The sequence below is a fragment of the Anopheles stephensi genome, chromosome 2 (assembly GCF_013141755.1).
Source record: "Anopheles stephensi strain Indian chromosome 2, UCI_ANSTEP_V1.0, whole genome shotgun sequence".
Taxonomy (NCBI): Eukaryota; Metazoa; Arthropoda; class Insecta; order Diptera; family Culicidae; genus Anopheles; species Anopheles stephensi.
Genome location: NC_050202.1, coordinates 85980820 through 85996257, shown reverse-complemented (window position 1 = coordinate 85996257; position 15438 = coordinate 85980820).

Genomic DNA, 15438 nt, shown 5'->3' with positions numbered 1-15438 from the left:
CTTGCCGCACACAGAACTTTCCCCGAAGTCATCGCACATTAAATGCTACACCATAGCTTGATTGCACCCTGCCATCGCCATCGTGCTGCAATATGCAAAAATATATCTAAAACACAGCCTTTGGAAGGGGAGGCTGGAGAAGCCACGAAGTGGAAAGCGGGGCGGGGTATGTACCACACAGAGGAAAAACTTTTATAAACCTCTCATTTGCACAACGCACATTGCTGTCACGTGGAAATGTTGGGAGCGAAACCGAAGCAAAAAGAAAAAAAAACAGAAAGGAAATCTGTTCCAGTTTCACCGGCGGCCCTCGCTTCCAAGATACTTGTGCCTTCCGATGAACTGGAAGCCAGGTGATGCAAATGAAAGGTTGTGCAATGAATAACACTTTTGCGCTAGCAGCTGCCACCGTCGTTCATGATGATGATGCAGCATGAAAGAGATGATGACGCTGAACGGAGGGGTAGAAAAAAAGGACTTAAAGCGATTACTTCACGGAAAACAACATGACACAACGTTCTTTTAATAGCTGCAGCAAACAAGTTTCATTGTCGGAAGCCGTAGCTCGACCCTTTTTCTTCGGAAAGGACGATATTACTTGTGTCGTATTAGATTGTGTTTGTTAAAAGAACTCTTCACTCACAAAAATAGGGAAGTGCAGCTCGTTTTAGCTAATGAAAGGAATGATTGTTTTGCGTGTCACGGGGAGGTTAATAACGGGGCCACATCCTGCCAGGAGAGTAGCTCCTTGTTTTGCGCCTTCTTTCACTGCCTCATCATCATTAACGTGTGTCGTACGCGTCGCACTATCTCCCACTATCAGAACGAATGGGAAATATCAATAAAGATATTTCTTGCCGTCTGACCGATCGGTGAATCTTAATCGAGCGAGTCAGAGTCTACGTTCAAGAAGGCACCTTCACCACCCAACCCGGCCACGGCCGTCCGACCGTCAAATAACTGCCAGCGGATTTGACAAATTGGGCCTCATTCGGGGTTGCCTGTTCGTGCAAGAAAACATGGATCATTACGGATCTACACCGAATATCCACACACACACATCCTCACATCCTCACATGACCCATTGCCCGGACCGAAAAGATGATTGAGTAGTACGGTACAGTGGCAAATGTTTCGACCATTAGTCATTTCTCACGTCCATTACCCGGGAATGCCGGCGCTCGGCGCGCTTTCACGTCAAAGCAAATGACACGGTGCACGGGCAAACTACGGGCTCCTCTCACCCCTAAAAGTATGCAATGTTTCAACAGCGAGCATAAATTAAAACTTTTCGCACAAACTTTATCATCCCGGGGCGAGGTGCGGAGTAGCGCGCGCACAGAAAAAATGGCCCGCGTCCCCTTTTTTCTCGCACACCAATTTCCCCTCCCACCCAGCGTGCATTCGCGGCCCGGATGTCCGTCGGCCCTGTCCGTCCTTTTCCGAAGTTGCACAGGAAGCGTGGAAGCTTTAATTATGAACTTCGATAGTGACAAATCGCTTCCAATTTATTGCTCCTGACAGGGAAAGTATCGACACGACTGGAGTGGAAGAAACTTTTGCCCGCGAGTGTATACGAGCTCTTAGAAAGCTACCACTATGTACCGGGAGCTGGCTATGGCAGGGCACTGTGATGGACGCGATGAAAGACATTCGCACACCGAGTGCCAGTGTTGATGGTTTGTTGTTCCACTTTAACCGGTGATACGGAACGCTGATGCGGAAGGCATCGGTTATTCAATATTCAATTATTTTTGACACAATGTATGTGCTGACGGGCTGATATAGCTCGAGGGTAAACATGAACCATTCACACTCCTTTGTTGCTCTCTTTACATTGAAAGGATGCGGGGGAAAATGGGGGGCAGCTTATCAAGGACCAAAGCTTTCCATTGAACGGTAATTATTACTACACAAAACACACCGTGAACGAAACGAAACTAGCTCGTTGAACTTTCAAGCGCAGTAAACAATTGGGAGATGAGAATTTTTCCGAAAAAAAACGGCCAACCGAGAGGGGAAACTGTTCTTCAGTCCAGACACATAAAAATGAGCCCCGTGAGGTTTCGGATGAGATTAGCAGGCGCCGGGCTGGAACGGTATTATCCTATTAAAGACAAACACTTTCCAAACTCCAGATGGCGGCCGGTGGGATTTGGAAGTTTTGCTGGTGTTCCAGTTTTTGGAGCAACTGCACCTTGGTCCCGACGATCGGTGAGCGGGAAAAGTTGGGAAGCTGTTTGCTTTGAAGCAGCTGGACTCTACCGATTAGACCAGGGAACTCCGCTTTTGCATGTGCTGCTGTAGCGCTCGGGAAAGACCAATTTTATGTTAAATGTTTCGGTTCGGAATTTAAGCTCGAATGGGTTAAACATTGAAATAACAAGCATTACCGATATCTCTTAAAGAGGGCAAGTGCGGAAAATTGCATTATATTTGCAAAGAGTTCTTAAGCTAATATCCATTTGGAAGGGATTGTTTTTTCCTTTATACGTGAAATTATTCCCATAAAACCCTATGTGATTTTCCACCATAAGGATCCATAAACGTGTGAAGCGTGCCGTAATCAACAATACGCGTGCTCTTGTACGGTGTTTTGATTTAATAATAACCTTTGAAATGAGATCCTTCTAATGCTCTTTTAAGTGCTTCAAGAATGTTAAAAATGCTAATATCGTTTTATGGTCCCGTTTTTCCATCCCTTCCCCGGAAAATAATCACCCCTTCGCTGTGTCACCTGCGTGTGACAATCAAAGGCAGTCCCGAGTCGCGTGTCATCGAACCGTACCAAACCCGATTTCCCCGTTTTGCCAATCATCTGACACTGGGACACCCTCCCGTGCCGAGGGTGAATTCATCCCTTTTACAGCAGCCAGCATGGCAGAGGCAGAACCGTAAATTCTTTATACGAAACCTGATGAGCGCTGAAGGGCGCATACACATCTATCGTTGTCTATTTTCAAATCATTTGATGCAGCTCGTTCGGTTTGATGGATCCGCTTTTTTGGTCCTATCGCTCACACTCACCGAACGACACAAAAGGTATCAAGCGCCAGTGGTCTTGTGCAGTAAATCTTTGATTAGACACTGCTTGGATGAGCGGGAACCCGGTAGAAGACTGAGGTAGAATAAAATATTATCGTAAAAAGACAAAGATTCCTGTTTCATCCCTCGTGCACGAGCGAACTTCAAACGTAACGTCATCCCGAACCGATCCCGGAAATCCCGCTCGAAACGAACGAACGAACGAAAGCGAACGAGGAAACGAGATTTATCACGCATTATGAATGCATTTAGTACTTTATTAGCTATTATTGCCGCTCGCATTTCACGGGACTATCACTTTGAGTAGGTGTTTTCCAGTGCTCGGGAAAGGGCAGAATGGGAAATGTTGCCTACAAGATTTGATGCATGGCTGAGTTCTGCCCGTACGTCCAATCGTTGGCGTTCAACCCCTAACCATCGGTTTGTCTTTGATCTTTCTCCCATCCGAACGATTCAGCTATCGGGGAAATCGTTTCCGAGCACAGGTTGAGAGAGAGAGAGAGAGAGAGAGAGAGAAGGTGAGAGGACCGTGTGTCGTTTGGGCTATGCTTTGAAGGGGAAAGGTCTCGGTCTCGTCCTTTACCCAAGCCGGACAGTGCTACCAGCGTTCCAGTAACAAATGCTGCCCGATGTTCTGGGCAATTAGATTAATTATACATTCCTCGGTGGTATCGAGTTTCCTTCCGGGTCGTGCAGCACTCGGGCTGGTGGAAAATTCCGATGAAAATGCATCAGCATTCGCCTATTTTCCGAGCAATACGAATCGTTGCGGTTGATCAATAATACTTCGCCCTTGTGCCGGAAAAGCGGGTAATGAATTCGGAGAGAAAATTAATTTTTGTTATAATAATAACTTCTCCCGAAGGTTTCGCAGAAGAAGCTGGGAAGGATTTATTTGGCCGCTTTTAATAAATGGACAACTTGACGATGTCAACGATGTATTGCCGTCCATGCATCATATCACCCGTACGTAGCTGCATTATTCAGCAACCCGGAGCAAGATTTTCATCATTCACGTTCCATTTCGGTGTCGGTAAACATGACATGTCTGCGTTCAAGTGCCACTATCCAGCAGCAAACGAGCAAACGAGCTAACCGCTGCTTGCAATGCTCGTTCCGCTGGTGTCTGGCTGCGCTGGGGCACAAGCGGGAATAATTTAATGGGTGTAAAATGGTACTAAATAATGTTCCATTTTGTGCTGTAAAATGGGAAACATCAGCACGGTGGATGCAGTGGGGTCCAAATGCAGAAAAACAACGACAGCGGCGGTGATGTTGATGAAGACGACCGGTGGGAAATCGTGCAGATGCAAGATGCGAGAGATAAATTTCTGTTAACATGATCGAGATGGCTAGAAGCGTGTCGGGTTGCTTGCTTTATTCGTTGGTGGAAGTGAAAGAAAAGATTTAAGCAAATGTGGTTTGATTGAGAACGGAAAAGGGGTTAGCTGAATGAGCAATCAAATTACTCACTGTGCTAATGGCGTGTGAAGTGTAATGTTTTTATTTGACGTCGTAAAGTGTCATTAAATTACGGCCATGATCGGTGTTTAATTGATGATTTTAAGCAGGCGAGTTTTTATTGCTTTTAAGTCGTGTAACAACGGATAAATCTGTTGTATGGAGACCACTTTAAACATCCTCAGATATTGGAGGAGGGTTTCGTCGATTGTTTCATAAAATAGCATAACTTTAGGCGTATTAAACTCTGTAGGAAAAAAACTCATTGTCAGCAAAAACCATAACAGTTCATTTTAGAGAATCTTTCCAATTAATATCCAGTTCGACAACTTGCCAAGTTTCAAAATGGAATTAAGTAAGTAGCATTTTTTTATCGTTCATGTATAGAGGCGTTGGGTATCTGAGACAGTAAAGAATAGTGATTTGTCGACACTGGTCCCACATTGAACAGTGAGGAAGAACTGAATTGGTCTAGGGAGATATTTTAGCAATTCTGATGAGATGCAAAGAGCAGCTCTCAAGAATGAATTTTAAATAGCAGCACCAGTTGGCTGACTCCGTGATCGTTCGCTGCAACCAGGCCATCTACGTTGACAAATCACTGGACGATCATGATCTTGATGTTCGTGAAATATAATAACTGCATCAGACATCTGGTGGCACATTATTACAGAGATTTGATATTCATTGGGCATCCTCTGTGATCTTGTGAACGGGAAAAGATTTATTCTACCTGATTGCGTGTAAGGAAGAAACGTTTTGAGGCGTTGGTACTAAGAACTGACCAACTCCTACTTAGACAATACAGACAGTGAGAGAGAATGTACCTTTGAAATTGATCAAATCTGCTGTGTTCGATATATCAGCATGCAGGTCACTTCTTCGATATATTTGAAGGTCTGAAGATAGCGTGAAAGCAATCGAGTTGATTTTCCCCTGATTTTTAAAGACAGCATCACAAACATATAAGCATGGAAATCCGTTCGATTGAACCGCCTTAAAGACAGCAACCCGCACAACAATTCAAATACCTTATGTTATAGCTGTCATTCAAATTTAAGATTTGATTCCATTTATAAAAACTAGCAATCATAATTTTTAAATACCACTGCAGCTAATCCAGATAAAGGCAATACACGCGTTGAACACAAAACATCACGCTCGAATGCCATAAAAAATCGCCCAAATAATATTGTGCTATCCAAAAAACCAAACACCAAACAACGCCACTAAAACATGATTTTATTTATTGACCCCAATAAAACCTTCCGCAGTTTCAATCACCGATGATCATCTTCATCACTCCATATCCGTATGGTTTTACGGTTTTGTTTTGTGTTGTTTAAGATTAACTTGCTGGCTGCCTTGGCCTGACGATTGTCTTCGCCGGCAATCGTCCATCAAGCCCATACAATATCGTCGTTATTGTTGCGGTACACGGTTGGCAATTACCTTCTTTTCTGTCTCTGTCTCTGTTTCAACCTGACCTTCATCGAGTTTTGAGTTTGACCGGTATGTCGCTGTTATTGTAACAGTGTTGATTTATTTTCCCATCAGCGTATAAGCGAAGGCCATAAAAACGGTAGGCTGAAAAGGATGTTTTATGTGTGGCCGCTCAGCCCCAACACTGTTTGACGATGGGTTTGACGAACCAATCGTCGGAGCGAACGAACATTGTTCGTTTCGGGGTGGCGAGCTCCAATTTTTGCAACTTCATTCAGACGTCAGCAGATGCTTTGTGATGGTTTGGTTCAGCGTTACAGTTGAGCCGGCGGCGATAGTTGTCTATTCATGCAGGACATATTTCACAACGAGGGACAATTCTTTATGCTGTCCACCCTCCTCCTAAGGAAGTCCTCTACTTCAAGCCGTCCGGAAAATTATCCGCGCGGCAAAAGAAAAGTCCAGCTAATGTTTGCGACGCGATCACGATGGCGCTCGTTCTGTGTAAGAAGAGAAAATTATTACCCAATCCGTTCGTCTTGTCATACTCGTTTCGCTGACGACGGAGATGAGTCCCGCGTCGTAATCATGTTCCGGAACGGGCTGGACGCGGGACTAAATGGAGCCTGTACTAATGGTGCTGCGAGAGGCAAAGCGAACCCGGTTGTCGTCATGGTGATCGTGATTTATTGCATTCTTTTCGCACCGAAGATCGTTTCCGTGCGTTTCAAGACATACGGTCGCACGCTTGCTCACATCCATCAGAGGGACGGGCAACTTTAGCAAAACTTAATTTGTCGTTTGTTCTTCTCTCCCCCCCCCCCCCTCGCCCGGGCCACTTGGCCCCCCGACAAGGATTGGCCGTCGATTAGTCCGGGTGTCAGCTACAGGGCGTCGGTACAGTTCCAACGCTCGTTACGGTTCAAATCAAACACGATGCGTCTTCGAGGCTCGGTGCTGAGCGCTAATTAGCGAACGCGTAACTCCGTTTGCTTTAAAATATGCGACCAACTTTCATTAATGCAGCCACTCGTCACTGTCAAACGACGTGAAGCACCGAGCAATGGTCATTGTAAATTATGCATCTTGTTGTGTGAGTGTGCTCCCAATGTACGAGCGTGTGCGTGCGTCAAATGGTTTCGATCCGGGTACCTCCGCTGACTTCTCGTCGCTAAAGGCTCATTAAAATCTTTCTTGCTCTCTCTCGCGCGCGCGATCTGTGTGGCACCGAATGAAAAGTGGAAAATGGCATTTTCCCTTGACGACGACGAGCATTTGCCCCACCGTGTATGGTCCCCGGATGAAGAACCGAACGGAAAGTGAGCGACCGGGAAAGGGAAAGATCATTATCATTGCTTGTGTTATCTCATTAGTGCCCACTAGTACGCTCGATAGTTGCCATCGCGAGCAAGAAGGAAAGAAATGTGGAGTCAAGAAGATACAGTCGGTTTTCTTAAAATCCCGTCTCTTACACTGAAGAAAATCAAGCAAGGAAATCAAGCACGGAAAGCGCCGTAACTAACGACGAACTATCGTCGCATTCGCACAGGACATTATAGCGTGGAGCATCGGGAAGAAAATGGTGAAGCTCACACAAAAAAATCAGAAAAACAGAGCATAAAACGTATCGTATCGCTTCATCGGGAAGCGAGCAGATTTTATCACCCTTCGTCCGGGAACATCCTCCACCCGAGTGCGACCGGCTTCGAATGTTAGCTTCTTGGAAATTTTACCACACGGCCAAGAAACAGCTTCACCTTCGGGGAAACTTCATTTTCGTAACGATACAACGCAGCGCCAATGGTCCAAAGGACACCGTACATTACACTTTGCCAGCTACCTTTTTGTAGCTCTCTGTAACTCTCGCTCTCTCTCACTCCATCGCTTCCACCTTCACGAAGAAGCCTGCATTCCGGAAACAGTATCGGGCGCGTAGCTAGAAAACTGCTGCAAGCGATTACGAGTAATTATCTTCCTGTTGTGAAAGGATTTCATTTTATGTTTGCATCCCGGGCGGTGAAATCTTCCCGTGAAGGTGATTGGAAGAAAAGCGGAGTCCCGGGTGTTTCTCCTTTTTCAATCGATGCAGCTCCTTACAGAAAAAAAGGTGCCCGATGCATTTAACTGCGCTTTGGTAGTGAACGGGACGAGCGGAAGGGTTTGCTCTGCTTGGCCAGATGTTCGAATAGAAGGAATGAACTCAATCATGTTCGAGTGTATAATGCAGTAAATTTAGTGGGAAGATAACAACTGCGGGCTAGAAATGCTCAGTCAAGTGTTAATGGTTGTATTTTAAGGTTTGTTGTTTGATCAAAATTGTAACAGAATTTGTTTTTATAATTCAACTTATGCGTCATCATCGGTTTTTATAGATTTTCTTGAAGGTGCGCCTAAAGCTATGCAATTTCTTTGCCCTTTGTTAGACATTGAAATAAAGTCTACATACCTTCAGGCGTAATCAATGCTAATTTCATGGAGAGAATGAAATGCTTGTTTTGAACTCTGTAAAAAATGTCGAGATAATCGAATGTAGGTTTAAAAGCTGATTACGATAAATCGTCATTCCAATTTCTAAACTTCAACTATTAAAACCTTACATGAGTAATCGGAGTACTCTGCCAGATAAAGGGTTAACTATCACAGCGATTTGCTTTCTTTTTCATTTGAAACTAAACCTGTTTTGCCTACCCTTTATGCTAACAGTTCATGTAGGCTAAGCCAAAGTGTTCCACCAGGTTCATGTATCGCTGTCGAGACATCCCCTTCATGGAGAGCTGTTTTTTCCTTGCATTGTTTCGGTAACGCAAATCGCATTCGATCGGATGCAGATGCGCCTAACTCAATACCGTCTCACCGGTCGGTGGTTTAACCCATTCTGAGCGCTCCTCTGCATCACACAGACAGATCTTGCCTTCGGGCACCGTCAACCAAAGGCATTCTGAAGGCCGTTTCCTACACAGCGAACGATCGCGTCCCTCGGGAGTATTTCACCGTGCAATACCGGCACCGTTCATCCCATTGTTGCGAAGAATTGAACCAATTTTCCAGGTCATTCGATTGGAGGCGTGTGTCGAAGGCACCGAGAGACCACGACGAGAGACCACGAGACCAGCGACCGGGATTAGCATCGGATTATTTCCCAGCGTTTGCTTTATCGGTCCATTTGTCTCTGGTTGTTTTTGTCCGATCGTTTTCTCGGCCCGGTTCGATTGTCTTCGCACGGACGCCGGTTCCAGCACACCGGAAGGAACATGTCAAAACTGCAAATGAATTGACGTTAGCCCCCGTGCGGAAGTGTGCGATACCATTGCCGGTGGTCACAATTCGTCGCAATCCGATTAGACGTAGGGTCGGCAAACCGGGCCCCAGGTATCCACAAACACTCAGCGTTGATTGTTTGCTGCCAACAAGCGGTTCGTGTAAACTGTTCTTGTAAAACACAGTTGAGTACATTTGCTTTTGCGGACTCCGGCCTCCCGGAAAGCTGCGTGTTTAAGTTGAGTTCTATGGAAATCTTTACTTCGATCGCGGCGCATGCATGTATGGGGAGCCAGCGTTCAAAACTAATTCTCTCTATATTAACAAAAGGTTTTGTGTGTAACTTTAGCACGATTTCAAACTTGAAGGCTTCCCGGTCGGCTGTTCGGTGCTGCACGGAACCGCAACCGCCTGAATAATAGGTGCAAACTTAACGGCAGCGATTGTTACTGTTGGGTTTTGTGTACAACGATGGGAACAATTATGATTGAATTTTCGCTCTGAATAGACTGACGACACAGCGAGGCATGCCTCGGAAAACTCACCGGCATACTTCGACTTCACGTTTAACTACAGCCGAACGCGGCTACAATGCGAAGCGCTGACAAAGCGCTCGGCTTGATTGAGAAAATGCAACTGGAAAAATGGAACACCGTCGACTCCGACGACACGTGTCCTTCGGTGGCACGCTATCGGGGCGATGCGAGAAGAGCCCGCTCGAAGCAGCTTTTCTTTAATAACTTTCCGTGAAAACGTGCTTCATCAGCTCGCGCCAAGGTGATGCGACCGGTGCGCGAAAGGGACAAAGTTGTACATGTTAGCATAATACCTGTATTGTACGGGGAGGCACAGGGAAGGCGCCAACTTTGCTTCAACAAATCCCGCCGGTAAAATTGAGTCCAACAGGGGCCACAGAGCCGCCTCCTGGACGGGGAAAACGGGTCGTTCGAATTAACAATGAAGGTGGTGGTGAAAAAGTTTCGGTATCGATGACCAGGACCACCGTTAGGAAATGGATGAAATATTAACCAGTGCATGGAAAAAAAAGTTCACCCCGAGCTTTTCGTCTGCTAGAGTGTGTGGCTTGCTTTGAGGTGGCCTTGTTTTTTGCCTTTGTAATTTCTTTTACTTGCTTTTTCGTCGATTCAAATTGAGTAGTTTTGTGGAGTTGGCAAGAAATTGGGATCGATAGTGAACTGCAACAAGCTGGCAGAAGGGTTCCAGCATTCAGAACTTCCTACTGGTGTGAAGTTTTCCGAATACAATCAAACCACATCAGCAGCTTTCCTTTACCCGAAAGCTCTCTTTTGATGCGGGGTTTCAATTTTTCAGCGCAGGACGTTCAAAGAACATGTTTGAGTTTTACACTGTATGCAATCGATTGTTACAGATGAATTTTATTTAAAGATTTCTAAGAAGCTCAAGGGTATTATAGTCCCTTTTTTACGAGGTTTAAAGAAAAAGTAGATCATGAGAGGCTCACTCGCCTTGGTCTGCGTTACTTGCCCACCGTAAAGACGCGTATTTATGGGTTCCTAATTCTGCAGTGATTTTATAGCTGATTTATTCATGACACTCTTCACGTTCACCGTTCGAGCGCTTTGTCCTCTCGGTTAAAAGTGCACTTTTATGCACGAAGAGAAGCTCCTGAAGCAAAACGGCTCGAGGCAACAGAACAGAGCTCACTCATCACTTCATAGGGCCTTCATAAAATATACACCGTAAAGTGTCTCGGTTAAATAAATTTCTATTTGATGATTGGCATTGAATTTATGTGCCCCGTCGGGTATGGGTGATCTTTGCACCAATTTGTTCACCAAATGGATGTAAAATCTTTTCAATTCACATTTTCTTCGCTTCGTTTTTTGTTGGGGGTAGATAGTATTGTGTTTAATGTGACGCTAGCACGCATTTGATGTTCAATTTTGCCATCTGCGAGTCGTGGGGGTTCATCCAGAAGAGTTTGAGCTCATGGCACATAATTTTAATCACAAAGACACAAGCTTCGATTCGATTTGCATAAAACCATTCAACAAAAAGCAGCAAATCAATAAACACGAATATCAATCAAAACTGGGAAAAACGGCCCTTCTTGCATACACGAATGGAAGTAGATTTTTGAGCGATAAATTATTGAAATTTCCTGCAAGGGAAATATGGAGCGGTGGAATACATAAAAACCCTCTTTCGCAAATTGAATAAATACTTCACGAAATGGAAGCTTCTTGGATCAGGAGGATCAGTGGCATCGAACAATGGCAAAGTCAATGGGGTCCGGACACGCAATTTAAATTTAGCAGCGAAGGGTAAGACTTGGCAAAAAAATCCCACGAATTTAATCATTTGTTTGTGTGTGATGGTTTCAAAAAGCACACTGTTGCATATACAGTCGGGTTTTCGTTGGCAGTTCTTTTTTTCGCCATGGCCATGAAGGTAAAACATTCTTTACAATTTTGCTTCATAACCAAAAAGGAATGAAACGAATTAAAAACGAGTTTTTCAGCGTGAAATGTTACTAGAACTGATCCCTCTTTACCTTTTGAGTCAGAGCTAGGTGTGCAGTATTTGTTTGCATTCCAGCGACTCTTGTTGGAGAAACACCAAAAATAGGAGTGCAATAGTGTGGATCATATTATTCGTTTTGACGAGCAAGATATTCCTGGGTAAAAGACTCGAGAAGGCCCCCCCCTGACAAAATTTGCTAGGCGCTGTAGGATTTACGCCTAAAGGTATGCAATCCGCAGTACACGTTGCGAGAGCTTCACAGTGAGCTTTCAGTGTGCTTTCAGTGTGGTCAAAATTGGTTGAAGAAAGTCGAATAAAATATTGTTATTATTTGATTAAAATTCCCTCTCCGCTAACCCTACCATTCATTTTGGGTTACAGGAGCTTCGTACTAGTTTTCAGTCGCACTAGGGGTGAACAATCGGGCCTAAAACATGCACGGCGTTCTCGGACGGTAACGGAACAGTAATTCGATGAATACTTGTTACCGGGCATAGATATTCAGGAAAGCATGAAAAATAAGATTATCAGCATTTCAAATCGCATGTTCCAATGTATATTATCATGTTCTACTCGCTGTCTATTATCAGTATTAAGGAACAGTGCACAATGTTTACATCAAGTGGGTTTTGATCATACAGAAATCCCACTGTACAACAAAAATGACAGGCCACAGTGCTGCACACAAAAGATTCTAGGGGGGGCCTTCTCGAGTCTTTTACCTATTCCTGATTGGTAAATATTTTAGTTGTGTTATATGTGCTTGTAATATATTTTATTTGTCATTTAAATATTTCAATTTAAACAAAAGGTAAAATACTCGAGAAGGCCCCCCCCCCTGACAAAATTTGTTAGGCGCTGTAGGATTTACGCCTAAAGGTATGCAATCCGCAGTACACGTTGCGAGAGCTTCACAGTGAGCTTTCAGTGTGCTTTCAGTGTGGTCAAAATTGGTTGAAGAAAGTCGAAAAAAATATTGTTATTATTTGATTAAAACCCCCTCTCCGCTAACCCTACCATTCATTTTAGCTTACAGGGGCTTCGTACTAATTTTCGGTCACACTAGGAGTGAACAATCGGGCCTAAAACATGCACGGCGTTCTCGGACGGTAACGGAACAGTAATTCCATGAATACTTGTTACCTTGCATTGATATTCAGCAAAGGAGGAAACATAAGAATATAATAATCTCAAACCACTTGTTACAATGTATTTTATCAAGTTCTACTCGCTGTCTGTTAAATGTATTAAGGAACAATGCACAATGTTTACATCAAATGGGTTTTGACCATACAGAAATCCCACTATACAACAAAAATGACAGGCCACAGTGCTGCACACAAAAGATTCTAGGGGGGGCCTTCTCGAGTCTATTACCAAACAAAAAAATCTTATATTTGTAATAAGTAAACCAAGCATGGAAGCTTACTGAAATTCATAATAAAGCTATCGTCACCTCGCTCGCTCAGTGACGACAATTTGAAATGCATTGCGTATTGCCTACTGATAGGCGTAAACACGGAAGCCAAATATTCTTCCAACGCACAGCCCAACCGCCGGTAAGAAAATTGATGTAAAGTACAACATTGCAAGCGATTGATTCGATCCTTCGATATTGTTTTTACGTGACGAGATTTTCATCTTGCCCAAATTTGTCATTCGACCATTCCCGCACGCTGAAAATGTTTCACCAACACGCTGCAAACCGCACCCGATGAAAGGTACCGATCGGGTAACATGCACCACTTACCTGTAACGACTATTGGTCCCCACCTTCCCCCTTTCAAAACCTCACCACCATTTCGCTCCACACGGTGCACACACACACACGCAAAAAAGGTAAGTTTTGTCGGAAAACAACCACAACCGGGCGAGCGTGAAACAAGCCGGCGTTACGGTGACAGCCCCAGAACGATGAGGTTTGAGGTAGAAAATATTGAAAATTCATGTACTAAACAACTTTACCGCACGGTTTATTGTCGTCACTTTCGAATGCAATAAAGAGCGAATGGGGAGGACTCATAGGTGGGGAGGGGCGGGTAGGTGTGTTAGCATAATAATAACAATGATAATAAAATAACACCAACGTGTCCCATTCGGCTGACACAGAGAAAACATGGCAAGGAGAGCAGAAGGGAGGGAGAGGGAGAGAACGGGAGGGCAGAAAATAATAGTAATAATACTAAAAAGTATGTACACTCACGTACGCTTCGTTGCGGTTGGTAAACGATTGCCGGGACGCGAGAAGAACATTCTCAGGGATGGTTTTCAATTTTTATAGGTTATGTTTAAGCTCCATTTCCTTTCGGAGATGTTTTTTGTTGCTCCGCTTCTTCTGCGTTGTGATGCGTTAACATCTTTCTTCTTGCGAGCCTCTGTTTTTCGTTGCTGCCTGAAATGATAAAATTGCACCACCGTTTCCGGTTCCGGCTTTTCCTTAGGCTCACGTTTTTAAGCACTTGTTTTTGCTCGGCTCACCTTTGCCGGGATCCGGATCGATACCTGGCGAATCGTGGCGTCCCCATTCGAGGCGTTCCACCTAAATCCATCCCATTTGGTTTGGTGCGAGTGGGATGTCCCGGGTTCTGTTTTTACGGTAGGTGAAACATTAATGGCTCATTTGCAATGACTTTATCATTATGGGGACGGGAAGTCGATTTAAACTTCTCGCGCGAAAAGTTATTTGTTTCGCTTTTTGGTTGGTCCGCCCGGGCCGGGCGGAGACTTTGGCGACAAAATTGGAAACATTGTTCGGATGCTCCCGACAAGTGTTGCTGTGTGTGTGTGTGTGTGTGTGTGTGTGTATACAGTGACACGCTTAAAATTTTGGACCAAACTTCATTACCTCTGCTCGGTGAGCTGGAGTGGAATGTTGTTGTTGTTTGCAAATTTAAATTCACGATTTACTTGTTGCGCCATAAGTTAATCATCTCGGCACTCGCTTTCGGTCGACTTTTTGACGATGATGAAGCACGACATTTTGTGTGTTCCAAGCCGGCTGGAAGCTTCGAGCGTAATAACGAGTTCAAACGCTGTACGCTTGAGCGACAAATGACAAATTATTAAACGCAACGGCCGGCATCTACCACTTCAAGCAGGCAGAAACAAACTTTGCTCATCCAACGGGTGACTCCGTTTCACAAGGGCACAAGGGAGTAAGAAACTCGTAAGACCAAAACAGAAACACAAGAAACCCCTCTCCCTCACAAAAAGAAGACAGATAAACGCATCTTGGAATTCGGCAAACAGGGAGGGAGGTGAGCGTATAATGTGTTTATTGCATCATAAAAATAAATTGGTAATTGCTGGAAAAATGGTCGAGAGGATATTTTATGAGATATGACGGCCATGTTTTCTTGCACGTAGTCTTTGTGTGACTATTGTTGCCTTTAGAGATGGACGTAAATGGCAAACAAGAGGAACTGATTCCGAACGCTTTAGAAAAAAAAATTCGAGCCAGTACCAAAAGGTAGGTGTAAACGATGCGTCCGGAACTGTCGGAACCGTCGGAATCGTACAGGACTGTTGAAATCGTCCGGTACCATCGGAATCGGCGAAACTGTCCCGAATCTGGAGAATCTACCGGAACCGAGGAGAAACCTCAGAAATCGTCAAAATCTTCAGGAGCCGTCGAAACCATCCAGAACTGAGGAAACCTTCGCAATTGCCAGAAATCGTTGGATCCGTTGGAACCGTCGGAATTGTCCTGAGTTGTTGGAATCAGTG